This window comes from Parambassis ranga, chromosome 5, assembly GCF_900634625.1.
Source record: "Parambassis ranga chromosome 5, fParRan2.1, whole genome shotgun sequence".
Lineage (NCBI taxonomy): Eukaryota > Metazoa > Chordata > Actinopteri > Ambassidae > Parambassis > Parambassis ranga.
The window spans coordinates 1,825,448-1,840,073 of record NC_041026.1 but is presented as its reverse complement, the minus strand read 5'-3'; the positions used below and the strand labels follow the sequence as shown (position 1 = coordinate 1,840,073).

Below are 14,626 nucleotides of genomic sequence, written 5' to 3'. Positions count from 1 at the left end.
ACATGTGATCAGGTATTCTATATCCTTTCCTTATTTATGCTGATCGTCACCCTCCCACATTCTGGTTCTTTGGATCCATCCATAAATATTTGCAGATGTTCTTGAACTTTATGGATTATAACTTCTTTCTTCTCTCTCATTTTATTATCTAAAAACCTCAAAGCTGGATCCATACTCCACGAGAACAGAGAACTCCTTTCCCCCTGCCGATGTAACGCCCACAAATGACGCCATTTTTCTCTCGGCGCCTGTTCTGCAGCGCTCTCGGACACATGGCCCGGGCAGAACTTTTCTTTCTCAGTGCTGTGTGAACAATTCTGTGGTTGGTTAAGATAAGATAAGATAAAACTTTATTAATCCCGAAGGAAATTCTTGTGCCAGAGGTATCAAGTTACATTAAATGCAGTTGGATTTATTTTGTTGGTTGAATGTATTGTGGGCGTGATGCATGTGGAGAATGTGTGTGTGCAGAACACACAGACAGAAGAACAGCAGTGGGTGAGGAATTTGTTGTAATATTACACTCAGAATAATCCTGTAGCTGTGTGGACCAAAGTGATCCTTTACAGCAAAGGAGATCGGAAATTAGATTTTAATTAAGATTAGTGTGGTCCGTCCTTCTTCTCTGCTGATAAGCTTTCAGTGTTTCACGTCGTACGGCATGCAGAGATGTGACTGATGGTTTTTAACTTAGACAGCTTCCCTCACATCTGTCTGACTGAACCTGATGACTCTTCACCTCTGTGTCCTCTCACAGAGAGAAGATGATCCTGCTGCTCCTCATCCTCACCTCCTCAGCAGCAGCACTTGAAGTGAAGGAGACACAGAGCTCCTATCAGGCAGAGGAGAACCACAACATCACACTGGAGTGGACGTTCCCCACAGACACTCAGACTAAGACTGAGGGGATTGATGTCTACTGTGATCATATAACCAGACAGAAAGAATCAGTCCTGTATCTGGTCTATGCTGGTGTTGAGCTCTCAGAGTCTGTGGATGAAGGTTTTTCAGGAAGAGTCCAGAGTGACACAGACGCCCTCAGAGAAGGACGAATCAGACTTCATCTGTCCAGACTCAGGACTGAAGACTCTGGTCTGTATGTGTGTGATGTGAGGACAGCTTCTGGTTCTGGTTCTTCCAGCTGTGAGCTCACAGTCTCTGGTGAGTAAGTTAAAGCTGCTGTCTGCTGAGAACTGTCTGATTTCTGTTCTTCTAACTGTAACATATAATATTCTGTACAGACAGACAGCATCAGGTTCAATTCAAACAGTCCACATGTTCATTTAAACATCAACAAGTCTCAACTCACATTTTGTCCTTTACAGCAGCTGCTGCTCAGACACACACTGACAGACCAGCTGTGAGATCACCAGCAGACCCAGGAGGACGAGCAGGACTCAGCATTGGCCTGATAGCAGGAGCAGTAGCAGCTGTCCTGATTGGCTGAGATCAGTCTGACAGAAGGAGTAGGACTGAGTAGGACCCTGTGTCACTCTGGACTCTGCATGGCTGTGACACACTGACAACACAACAGACACACTCGGCATGCAGCGCTCAGTCCTGCTCGGCTCTCTGCTCCAGCATGTTGCGGCTTGTTGTACTTGTTCCTGTCAGACAGCTGTACGTGCAGGTACAGTTATGTTGCCTCAGGTGCAAACATCCAGGACTTCATAACTGAACAGACATGGCTGCCAGATTCATGTGGGCAGTATTCACAGCAGCTTTCAGCCAATCAGATGAACCGGCCCGGGCATGTGCTGCTGATTCTCTGTATACATGATTTCTATTGAAGCTGTTTCACAGTCAGATGCAGGCTGTGTGAGCTCGTTGAAGGGGTTTGTGTGTCTGTTTGTGAAGATGTTCAGAGTTCACAGTCACAAGGTAAGAGCCAGTGTGTTGTTGTTGTGTTAGTGTGTGTGTGTGTGTGATGAAGAACAGTGTAAGCTGTGGCTAAATGTGTTGGACTGTTTGTATAGAAGTGTAAAAAATGAATGTAAACGATGAACGGATGAATTTGATCATCACAAATATGCGTTTTACAAATAAGTGTTTTACAGCTGGATCCAAAGTGACTCATATTAATCAGATCATTCTTTATTAGAGCGACAGTGCAAAGTTCTGACTGTTAAAACAACACAAACTGAACAACAACAACAACAACAGATCAACATGTTGTTATTATGGCCGAGCTGCAGGCTCACTGAAACAGACCCTCATATTATTCTGTATCGGTGGGATCAGTCTGCAGAAGGCTTCTGTTCACACAACATACTATAATGTGTCCTTCAGCGCCACCTGCTGACAGAGGTGTGTGTGTGCAGCAGTGCAGACTGTAAAAGCTGACACAGAGTGTGACTGTGAGTTTCAGTCAGACTGTAGATTGATGTTGTTGTAGCCGTACTGACTGAACCTGATGACTCTTCACCTCTGTGTCCTCTCACAGAGAGAAGATGATCCTGCTGCTCCTCATCCTCACCTCCTCAGCAGCAGCACTTGAAGTGAAGGAGACACAGAGCTCCTATCAGGCAGAGGAGAACCACAACATCACACTGGAGTGGACGTTCCCCACAGACACTCAGACTAAGACTGAGGGGATTATTGTCAAATGTTATCATCCACACAATCACCAAATCCAAATCATGTTGCAGCAGACACAGGAGGACGAGCAGGACTCAGCATTGGCCTGATAGCGGCAGCAGTAGCAGCTGTCCTGATTGGCTGAGGTCAGTCTGACAGAATGAGTAGGACTGAGTCTCTCTGGCTGTGTGAGGTCTCAGTGTGTTCACCTTCACCTGTGTTGTTTCCCCTCAAACTGTAATGCTGTCTACTCTTATTGTAAACAAAGTCAAACATTGGTCCTCTGGTGGAGCTTCCTTCAGCCCAGTAGGGGGCAGTAGAGGAACTATAATGTTTCTATGTGCCTCATGCTGTTTAGTTTGTAGTTTACTGTCTTCCATGAGTTTATTCTTCAATAAGACATAATCAATCATCACTTTCTGGGTTTGTGTGTTGAATATCAGATGTGTTTGTGTGTTTCTTCATGACTGGCTCCATGTTGTTGTCTTTGTGTTAAACTTCATTACTTGTATCCTGTCAGTGGTCCTCTGTGTTTCTGCTGTATTCACGTTGTACTTGTGTGTTTTCTCGGCATGGCTGTGACACACTGACAACACAACAGACACACTCGGCACGCAGTGCTCCGTCCTGCTCGGCTCTCTGCTCCAGCATGTTGCAGCTTGTTGTACTTGTTCCTGTCAGACAGCTGTACGTGCAGGTACAAACATCCAAGACTTCATGACTGAACATGAGTCTCTACATGTGTCTTCAACGCAGAATACATTCAGATTATGGTGGACAGATGGGACGATACTGCAGCAGCCTCTATCTCCAGGTTCAGACCTGCATCAGGTCCAGTCTCATCTGTCGGTCTGAGTCCTGCTTGTGTGTCTGCGTTTGAGGTCACTGTGAACTGTGGTCACTCTGAAAGCGTCTTTTTGTCATGACTTGTTGATGTGTTCTTTGGTTCTTCCTTTGTTTTCTTGAGTTAATTCTTAGTTTTCAGGTCTCCTACTGTTCCCCTGTGTTGTCCTGTTTCTGGCAGTCTTTGTGAAGTTACTTTGGTTCCGTCCTGTTTCCTGTTTTATTTTGAAAGTCTTGTCTCCCTTGTGTTTGTCTGTGTATTTTACTTCCCTTGTGTTACCCCCTTTGGTGATTGTTCACCCCGCCCTAATGTGTTTCACCTGTGTCTTGTTTATTGTCTATTTAGCTCCTGTGTTTCCCTTTGTCTGTGCCAGATAGTCCTTGTCACCTTCCCTGTTACTCTTTGTTTCTCCAGCGTTTCAGTAAGTTTGGATTATTTGTTGCTTGAGTTTCTTGGGTTGGTTTTGTATTTTTGGAGTTTGTGTTTTGTTCTGTTAATAAAACCTCATTCCTGCCTGAGTCCTACTTCCACCGTGCCTGAGTCCTACTTCCACCGCACCCGACAGATCTTTAAGCTATCCAGTCATTTTTGCGCCTCATCATGAGCTGCAGGGACATTTTAGTGACTGAAAATTTAAATGAAGTTATTAACTTGGGTTCAGGAACAAGGCCATGCCTCATTATATGATTACCTATATATTCAGGTGCATCTGCCCCCCCCCCCCATCCCCTCATCCCTCACCCATCAACCCCTCCAATATCTTTTCTTCGTTTCAAATCTCCCTTCCTCCCATTCATCCTTAACATTTCAGTGAAGTCATTAAATCCATCTGGTGTGGCCTAGTTAGTGAATAGCAGTCAACCTGTGACTAAACATGGTCAGCCATCATCTTCAGATGTTTTATGATGGATGAATGTTCAGATGTCTGTGTTTCTGAACCTCTGACACAGCCCTGAACATGACTGCTGCTCGGAGCTCCTTGTTCACTAAAAGCAGAAGCAGCTTGTAGAAACTCACTTATTCTGTGTTTGGATCCAAATGATGATTTCTCTTAATCTCTCTTTAGGTTTCACTTCCTGTAGAAACTGTGTGAGTCAGGATCTCCTGCTTTGTTCTAATTATTGACCCACTGTTCAAAATTGCAACAGTTTATCGTGTGTCACGTGTTTGCAGTCATGATGCTGCTCTGTCTTCAGTCTCTGTGTCTCTGCAGCGTCCTCTAACCCTAACAGGGACTTTAAGTCTGTTTCTGTGTTCCTGCTCCAGAGGACCTGATGTGAGACAGTGTGCTTTTTATTTCTGAAATGATTTCGTAAACGTGTGTGTCACTTCTTCATTTTCTGATCATTGGTTTCATTTTGATGTCTCTAAACTCTAGTTCTGTTCTCAGTCGGCGTGTGCGCTCGCTCACAGGGAACAGAAACCTCTTGTCCTCTGTTGATACCACTTATTCTGTGTTTCTAGAAACCATCAGTGTTCATAACAACATAACATAAACCTGTAAAGTTAATTTTGCTCTTTGTTTACCTTCGATAAACATGATGTGTGTATGAATGTAAACAGTGGGTTTGTCCTCATGGATCAGTAAATGAGTCACTGTGTGTGCAGTAGTTGTGTTACTGTGTGAACATTGTGAATACATCTTTATTAGTGTGTTGTGTGTTTTTATTGACAACACAGTGCAACACAGTGGAGCACTCAGGGATGATCTGGGAGCAAATCCAGACAGAGAAAAAAAGGAAAGAGGATCTGCACGTAGTGTGCTTGGACCTGGCAAATGCCTTTGGCTCAGTTCCCCACCAACTCATTACATACGCCTTTGAATTCTTCCATTTACCACCATCCATCCAGAACATAGTAGGAAACTATTTCAAAACTGCTACACAACCTGGGACAGAGCAACTGACTGGCAGCAGCTTGAGAAGGGGATAGCAATGGGATGCTCCATCTCTCCCATCCTCTTCACGGCTACGTTTGAGATCCTCCTGATCGGTGGAAGACAGATGGTGCGAGGGGTTAGATCTCAGACAGGCCAAAGACTCCCAGGCATACGGTGCTACATGGATGATGTCACTATGCTCCTCCAAACAGCAGCCTGCACAGCCAGACTTCTCAAACGGCTGGAGGAGCTGCTAGCCTGGGCCCGTATGAAGGCCAAATCACCAAAGTCTCACAGCCTTTCAATCCAGAAAGGGATCAGAAATGACAACATCATCTTCACCGTGGATGGTGAAAGAATTCCCCTTCTGGTTGAAGAACCAGTGAAAAGTCTCCATAGTCTGTACATGGCTGATTTATCTGATAGGAACGTGGCCTCAGCTGTAAAAACTCAACTTCAGGACAGTTTTCACAAGATAGATCAGTGCCCCCTACCAGGGAAACTAAAGGTCTGGTGTTACCAGTTCACACTGTTCCATCGAATAATGTGGCCCCTGAAACTGAGTGACATCACCATGACAACGGTCAAGAAGCTGGAAGCAAAGGCCAACAGTAACATCAGGAAATGGCTCGGCCTCCTCAGATGCTTCTCCAACGCGGCACTCTTCAGGAGAAACTCCCTACAGCTCCCTCTGCACTCCATCAGCCTGGGGTACAAAAAGGAGAAGGTGAGGCTCCTTTTTGAGCTGAGAGACTCACCGGACCTGGTGATTCAATCTGCCAATCCTCAAATATGTACAGGAATGTACCGAATGGAATGTAGTGGAAGTAGTAGAACAGGCAGGAAACAACGAGGAAAGCTACAAGATCACAGCGGTGAGCCAACAGCAGCAAGGCAGATGGACAACAAGGACCATCACCATGCGGAGGACACCACAGGCAAGACTGAGCATCTGGATTAGGGCCACCTACGATACACTCCCCGGCCCCCAGAACCTTCACATACAGTATGGCACAGAACAACCTTGCACCTGTGTAACACCCCAAAACCAAACTTGAAGCATATCCTCTCTGGAGGACAGCACTGTCTCAGGGCAGGTTTAGGTGGCGGCATGACAGGGTCTTGTGCAAGTTAGCAGAGATCCTGGAGGTCCGCAAGCAGGAGGCTAACAGGAACAACCCACTCACAGCCCCAAAGTCGATCCAATTTACCAGGCCCGGGACCAAAGTACAGCCCTGCACCAAGACAGAAAAGTCCCTTCTCTCAGTAGGAGGCAATTGGCAGATGGCAGCTCGACCTCCAACTGAAATTTCCTGCAGAGATCACCATGACGAACCTACGACCAGATATGGTGCTTTGGTCAGCAACTGCCATCTGGCTCCGAAGGAAGGACAAGGCATGGGGAAAGGAAGGATCCTACGCAGAATGCAGGGCCCGGTGGGGAGACGTCCCCACCGTACCTCCTCCACAACAAGATGTTCCGGCAATAATGGAGCGAAACGTCGAGGAAAGGTGGTCCCCGGCTGATGACCCTGCAGTCACAATGGCACCGTCAGAGGTGTGACAGACTGATGTGCCAAGCAGGTAAAGAATCACTTGTGCTGACAGATAGTTGTGTGTGTTTTTATTGACGACACATTTTACCTTTGTTGACATTTTGACATTTTAGTCTGTAAACAGTGAACAGTGTTCACAACAGACACACACACACTTTGTGTTCAGATTCTCATACAGAAACTGCTGCAGCTTCCCGATTTTGTAAAATACTCTTCGCAACCTTATAAAAATAATATTCTATGTTTCAGTTTCAGTTTGCAGCCCCGCCCACATACAAAGATCAGCCAATCAGAGGAGAGGAGGCAGGATGCTGCTGGTAGAGGATGGAAACTGTTCTCCTTTAGTCTGCTGCTCTTTGTGTGACTTTCATTGTGCAGGTTTTGTGTCTGTGTTGATGATCAGAGTGCTGTCACTCAGATGTACAGAGACACAAGGTAAGAGCCAGTGTGTTGTTGTTGTGTTAGTGTGTGTGTGATGAAGAACAGTGTAAGTTTGTATAGAAGTGTAAGAACAATCTGTTTGTACAGAATGGGTTTAGCAGCACAAACACACACATGTTGATGGAACAAAGACATGACAGGAGGGACAACCATGGACCCACCAAGAGACACATGTGGACACATCCAGTCTGTGTGAAGGAGGGACGTTCACACACTGATGGAGACTTGTTGGACAAAAAAGATTTTTAATGTTTTCTACTCTGCAGCCTGACATTATTTCTGCTGTTTCTCATGGACTCACTGTGTAGTTGTAGCAGCCTCAGTCATTGACACATCACCCTCACTGTCACACTAAGTTCAGACTGAATGTGTCCTTCAGTGCCACCTGCTGACAGAGGTGTGTGTGTGTGTGCAGCAGTGCAGACTGTAAAAGCTGACACAGAGTGTGACTGTGAGTTTCAGTCAGACTGTAGATTGATGTTGTTGTAGCCGTACTGACTGAACCTGATGACTCTTCACCTCTGTGTCCTCTCACAGAGAGAAGATGATCCTGCTGCTCCTCATCCTCACCTCCTCAGCAGCAGCACTTGAAGTGAAGGAGACACAGAGCTCCTATCAGGCAGAGGAGGACCACAACATCACACTGGAGTGGACGTTCCCCACAGACACTCAGACTAAGACTGAGGAGATTTCTATCAGCTGTCACCATATAAGCAATGGTAACATCTCAAGACTGTATTTTGTCTATAAAGGAGTTGAGAGCTCAGAGTATGTGGTTGAAGGTTTTTCAGGAAGAGTCCAGAGTGACACAGACGCCCTCAGAGAAGGACGAATCAGACTTCATCTGTCCAGACTCAGGACTGAAGACTCTGGTTGGTATTCGTGTGCAGTGTGGACAGATATTCAAACTGATTACCACTTAGCCTCCTGTGAGCTCACAGTCTCTGGTGAGTAAGTTAAAGCTGCTGTCTGCTGAGAACTGTCTGATTTCTGTTCTTCTAACTGTAACATATAATATTCTGTACAGACAGACAGCATCAGGTTCAATTCAAACAGTCCACATGTTCATTTAAACATCAACAAGTCTCAACTCACATTTTTGTCCTTTACAGCAGCTGCTGCTCAGACACACACTGACAGACCAGCTCTGAGTCCAGCTGTGAGTCCACCAGCAGACACAGGAGGACGAGCAGGACTCAGCATTGGCCTGATAGCAGCAGCAGCAGCAGTAGCAGCTGTCCTGATTGGCTGAGATCAGTCTGACAGAATGAGTAGGACTGAGTCTCTCTGGCTGTGTGAGGTCTCTGTGTGTTCACCTTCACCTGTGCTGTTTCCCCTCAAACTGTGATGCTGTCTACTCTTATTGTAAACAATCAAAATCAAACATTGGTCCTCTGGTGGAGCTTCCTTCAGCCCAGTAGGGGGCAGTAGAGGAACTATAATGTTTATGTGCCTCATGCTGTTTAGTTTGTAGTTTATTTTTTCTATGATGAATTTAACCAGTCGAAGCAGGACATGATGTTTGTGTAGCTCTGGAGATGTTTCCTGTAAATGTGAGGGTCAAATAAAGCTGATTCAAACAGTGTGGTGCACTGTGCTGTGTGAGCTGCCTGGAAGCCTCTTTGGGTGATTGACAGCACATTTTACGATCAATTTGAACAATCGGGGTGACGTTACTTTTCCTTGGAGCATGTGCAGCTTCTGGCGTAGACGCAGAAAGAACCCAGACCGAGCTGAGTCCATCGGTTCTGATACAAAGTGCCGTTATGGACCTTCATACAGTTTACTTCATAAACTCGTTTCAATGAATTATTGTCGAGACAGAGAAAGTTTAGAACGGAGCCGCCATGTTGGTGCAGTTTAAAGTCCAGAGACACGAGGTGAGACAGCGCGTGTTGTTGTCAATGTGTTTGTTAGTGATGAAGAACAGCTGTGACAAAGATGATGTGATAAAGGTCCTCCAGTGAGGACACTGACGTCCTCTGATGGTCCATCCTTTTCTGGTTATTTTCTGTATGTTTGAAGTCTATGGGGACACCTAGTGGAGAAGAGAGTAACTACAGCCATGATCATCTCAGAGAGGGTGCACAGTGGATCCTGCTGGACGGATGAGATGATGCTCACAGGTCTGTGCACATACTTGCATTAGGCTCAGATTAACTGCAGGACTTATCAGCTGCTGTGAAGCTGAATCTTAGTGGTGGATCCACAGCCTGGACTCTAGGGGTCAGGAGAAGAACTTTAAAGTCTGTGATGGGTTCAACAGGGAGCCAATGGAGAGAAATATGATGTCTTTGTAGTACCACTTTGGACCACTAGAGGGAGGAGTGAACCATTGTTGTACTAACCAGAAACTGAATAAAGGATGAACCCTGTGCAGGTTGTCTCTGCTGGGTGCAGGGACCAGGCCTCTGTTCCTCCACCCTGCACGCTCTGTTAACATGAACACAGTGAAAGTATTGATTTATGTGATGGCTGATCAGTGTATGTAACACACACACACACACACACACACACTGCAGCTTGAAGTTAATATATCACAAAGCTGAATGCACCCTCCTCTCTTTAGTTTCACTTTTAGGTAAATAATCTCACCTCCACCCTTTGTAGAGTTTAAAGAGGCTCCACTTCTTGGAGAACAGCATTCCTGCTGTTGTTGTTGACAGCTTCACAGGTGCAGTCAGAGTTTACAAGGTTTGCTGCGAACTCACCTTTAAACATGTAAGTGTCTGAACTCCTCTGATGACTGATAATCCTGTTTATTCCATGACAGTATGAAACTATTCTCATGTTTAGAAGGTGTTTAGACTTTGACCTGCTGAGCTCTCATGTCTGAAAGATGATAAATAACACTGAGAATTAACTCGAGTACGTTGTTCAATAAAACTTTATTGTCACAGGGAGAAGATGATCCACGTCCTTTTCCTGTTGTTCAGCCTGGCCTCAGACTGTGAGTCGTCATGTTCAGTTTACAGTGATGCTGCTTTGACTTTAAAGAGAATGTGAAAGTAAATTATTGGTACAACTTTTTAGACTAAATTTGATGTGAGGTTGTGTTTCTGTTTGTCTAAAGCTCTTCATCCAGATAAACATGTAGCCTTTAGGAATTCAGAGAGTCCTGCTCTACTCATTGTCTGTCTCTGTCCTTCACAGGGACGTCTGCTGTCAAAGTACAAAGTGTCCGACTGCACCTGTCCAGACTCAGGACTGAAGACTCTGGAAACTACAGGTGTGACATGGCTAATTATAACCACACCATGGGGAGGTGGGCAGTCCTGGACTCTGGTTAATTAGACCTTTAAACAGCGTGACTGAGCTGTGTTAGTGTTATTACAGTGTTATTACACTAACACTGATGTCTTCCACAGTCCACATGGTCCTGAATGTGGAGCAGGTCTCTCTGTCTCTCACCACACCAGGACAGACAGGTACTGGTAATTATAATGTGACCAGACAGCTTTTCAAAATAAAACCACTGATCCACCAATTGTGTTCATACAGGTGCAGCACAACCAGAGGAAAGTCCTTCATCTGACATAACACTGGACAAAGTTGTAGCGGTCCTGGCAGCAGCTACAATGATTGGAGCTGTGGTCTTTATTATTTTTCAACAGAGAAGGAACAGAGGTATGTTTCCAGTGTGTATCATGTGTTTGTATAACCAGTTGTGTTGTTGACATTTATGTTTGTGTCACAGTGAATCTTGCAGAACTTGACCAGCAGAGACGTCATGTCTTGAACCTCCTGTTATACATCATGTCCAGGGAGGGTGAGGAGACATCAGAGTCCTGAACTCCAGCATCTGAACATTTACCGTCTACAACAGCAGCAGGTGTGTGTCTGTGTCCCAAAATGACTTCCACATGACACAGACATCACTGTCTGTGAACTGAAGGCTTCAGACCAGGACTTGTTTCCATGGTAACCAAGAAAATGGCAGAGAAGCTTGTTGCAGATGGGACCACATGGGCCTGTGAGTGGATTCATAATGACACAATCGAGTGAGAGGGAGTGGACACGGCAGATTTCATGTTGGTACTACACTGATATGATCCATATTTATTGATACTGATAGTCCAAAGGGTTAAACCTCTGCAGCACTACGGCCTGTCAGAGTTTACTCACCGAACAAGCTGCTGTCAGCACATTGTGAGGTGAAGTGACATAAAGTTTTTTTCTGATTGCTTAAACACTAACAATTATTCTTAAAGCACAATTTCTAAAACTATTAATAGTTATAGCAAAATCACTCACAGAGTTTACAAAACTAAAAGCAAAAAAACTGCTCTACACTCAGTTTGCACTTTTGTAACACACAATTTGCAATTGTATAAATATAACCCACTGCACAGCATCTTTTTGAGGAACTGTAAACACAACTCACTGCTTTACACACAACTTCCAAATGATCAACACACTCCTAGTAAAACTACACACATTTATGGCTGGTATTTACACTATTTTGCCAACTGTCTGGCTACACTGTCACATGTGAGAACTGTTTTACATCATTAGTTCACTTTGCAATCAGCATGAGCTCTGTAAATAAGCCACAGGTAAGCTTCAGTGTGGAGAACAATGGAGGGAGAAGGAAACTGAGAAGAGTGAGAATTAGAGGAGGATGAGGACATGAGGAAGCAGGAGGAAGAGGAGGAAGAAATAGAATTACTGTCATCAGAGCTACAATAGTGGATCATGTGATCAACCATGGAATGACTCTGAGGGAAGCTGGTTCAGCCTGAGCCGCTACACTGTAGCAAGCATCATAAGGACAAGTTCCCTCACACTAAGTTTTGTAGGTGTACCATACTCTAATGAGAAAAACAACAATACTGTACATGTAAACTGAAACTGTTACTCAGAATCAGAATCAGAATTACTTTATTTATCCCCAAGGGGAAATTCTTGTTTGTTACAGACACTTAGAGGAAAAGATAATTGAAATATGAAATAGAAATATATAATAAATATCTAAATACCTAGACAACATTTAAATCCCTGAGTTGTTACCTAAAGAACATACTACTGTATAACCCTTTACATAGTAAAGAGCATGACATGAATGTACCAGTATGAATGTACAGTGTCTGAGTGACTGTTACAGTTCAGAGTTCAGTAGTTTGATTGAGACAGGCAGGAATGACTTCCTGTGTCTCTCAGTGGTGCATCATGGGAGTCGGAGTCTGTTGCTGAACGAGCTCCTGTAGCTGGTCAGCACAGTGTGGAGTGGGTGAGAGGGACAGTCCAGTATGGTCTTTATTTTGGACCATAGCCATTGACTGCTGCCCCAGCAGACAACAGCAGACATGATGGCACTGGCCACCACAGACTCATAAAACATCCCCATCATTGTCCTGCAGATGTTGAAGGACCTCAGCTGCCTCAGGAAGTAGAGGCCACTCTGGCCCTTCCTGTAAACAGTGTCCACATTCTAACTCCAGTCCAGTTTGTGGTCCAAGTACATTCCCAGGTATTTGTACTCCTCCACCACCTCCACACTGACCCCTTTGATGCTGGTAGGGGTCACTGGAGCCTTTGTCCTCCTCAGATCCACCACTAGTTTCTTTGTCTCTGTCACATTGAGCAGTAGGTGGTTGCTCTTGCTCCAGGTGAAAAAGTTATCCACCATGGACATGTACTCCCTCTCATCACCACCAGTGATACATCCAACCACTGCAGAGTCATCAGAGAGTTTGGAGGTGGCAGGTCTCTGTGCAGTAGTTAAAGTCTGTGGTGTAGAAAGCGAAGAGGAAGGGAGAGAGGACGGTCCCCTGTGGAGCCCCGGTGTGGCTGATCAGTCTGTCTGACATACAGCTCTGTAGGCTTACATACTGTGGTCTGCCAGTCAGATAGTCCACCATCCAGGACACCAGTGGGGCATCCACCTGCATCGCTGTCAGCTTCTCAGCCAGCGTGGCCGGCCTGATGGTGTCAAAAGCACTTGAAAAATCAAAAACCATGATTCTCACAGTGCTTGCTGGCTTATCCAGGTGGGTGTAGACTCTGTCCAGCAGGAAGATGACAGCGTCCTCCACTCCTAGGCGGGGCTGGTAGGCGAACTGGAGGGGATCAAGAAGTGGTTGGACCCAGGGCCGGAGCTGTTCCAGAATGAGTCTTTCCAGAGTCTTCATAATGTGTGACGTCAGAGCCACGGGCCTGTAGTCCTTCAAGTTGCTGGGACACGGCGTCTTTGGAACAGGAACGAGGCATGATGTCTTCCACATGACGGGGACTCTCTGAAGACTCAGGCTGAGGTTGAAGACATTATGAAGTACTCCACTTAGCTGGGGGGCACAGGCTTTCAGGACCCTGGGGCTCACGCCATCAGGGCCTGCAGCTTTGCCTGTGTGGAGTCTCTGCAGCTGTCTTCTCACCTGCTCTGTGGTGAAGGTGATCGGTGGAGGTGGGGAAGCAGTAATTCCCAGGTGATGACTGTCGGCCGAGGGGTCTGAGGACGAGGTGCGAGCAGGGCCATCTGGATGAGCTGTGGGGGAAGAGAGAGCAGGTGACGTGGCTGGTTGTTGTCGCTCAGCTGCTGAAGAGTCGTTAGCAGGCTGAACTGGGGTCACTGTATCAAATCTGTTAATAAACTGATTCAGCTCATTGGCCCACACTGCCATTAACTCCACCACTGCTGCTCGACCTGTAACCAGTGATGGTCCTCAGGCCACTCCACACCTCTCTTGTGTTGTTTTGCTGAAGTTTCCACTCCAGCTTCCTCCTGTACTTCTCCTTGGCCTCCCTGATTTTTATTCTCAGGTCCTTCTGTGTAGCTCGCACCTCCTCTCTGTCACCCACCCTGAACGCCTACTTTTTTCTGTTTAAAGTGGCTTTAATGTCCTTAGTCACCCATGGCTTGTTGTTGGGGTAACAATTCACTGTCCTAACTGGAACAACACTGTCCACACAGAAGTTTATATATCCAGTAATGCACTTGATGTGATCCCATCAATGTCCTGGCCGCGGGGTTCACAGAGTGCCCGCCAGTCAGTCACTTCAAAGCAGCCCTGAAGTGTTGCATTTGCCTCGTCTGTCCATCTCCTCACAGTCTTTGAAGTTGTGGGCAGACTCAACACAAGGCACATAGCAGGGGGTGAGATGAATTGTGATCTGACCTGCCCAGAGGGGGGGGCTGTAAGCATCCCTTACATTAGCATACAGCAGGTCTATTGTTCTTCCCTCCCTGATGGGACAGTTCACAAACTGAGTGAAAGTTGGAAGAGTTTTGTCCAGGTTGATGTGGTTGAAGTCACCTGAGATAGCAATGAATGCACTCGGGTGCTGAGTCTGTATCCGTGCTATTGCTATTGAGAGAGAGAGAGGAGAAGA

General features: G+C 45.8%; 1 long non-coding RNA gene across 2 annotated transcripts; it reads left to right on the top strand.

The window, feature by feature from the left end:
• Positions 1–9,992: 9,992 nt before the first annotated feature.
• LOC114436163 (uncharacterized) lies at positions 9,993–11,498 on the top strand. 2 transcript variants are annotated; one of them, XR_003670677.1, is made up of 5 exons: positions 9,993–10,247; positions 10,451–10,526; positions 10,666–10,725; positions 10,799–10,924; positions 10,995–11,498. It is a non-coding gene; the product is annotated as an uncharacterized LOC114436163 (long non-coding RNA). The 2 variants fall into 2 exon arrangements; XR_003670676.1 differs by having other exon boundaries at positions 10,451–10,562.
• Positions 11,499–14,626: the final 3,128 nt, after the last annotated feature.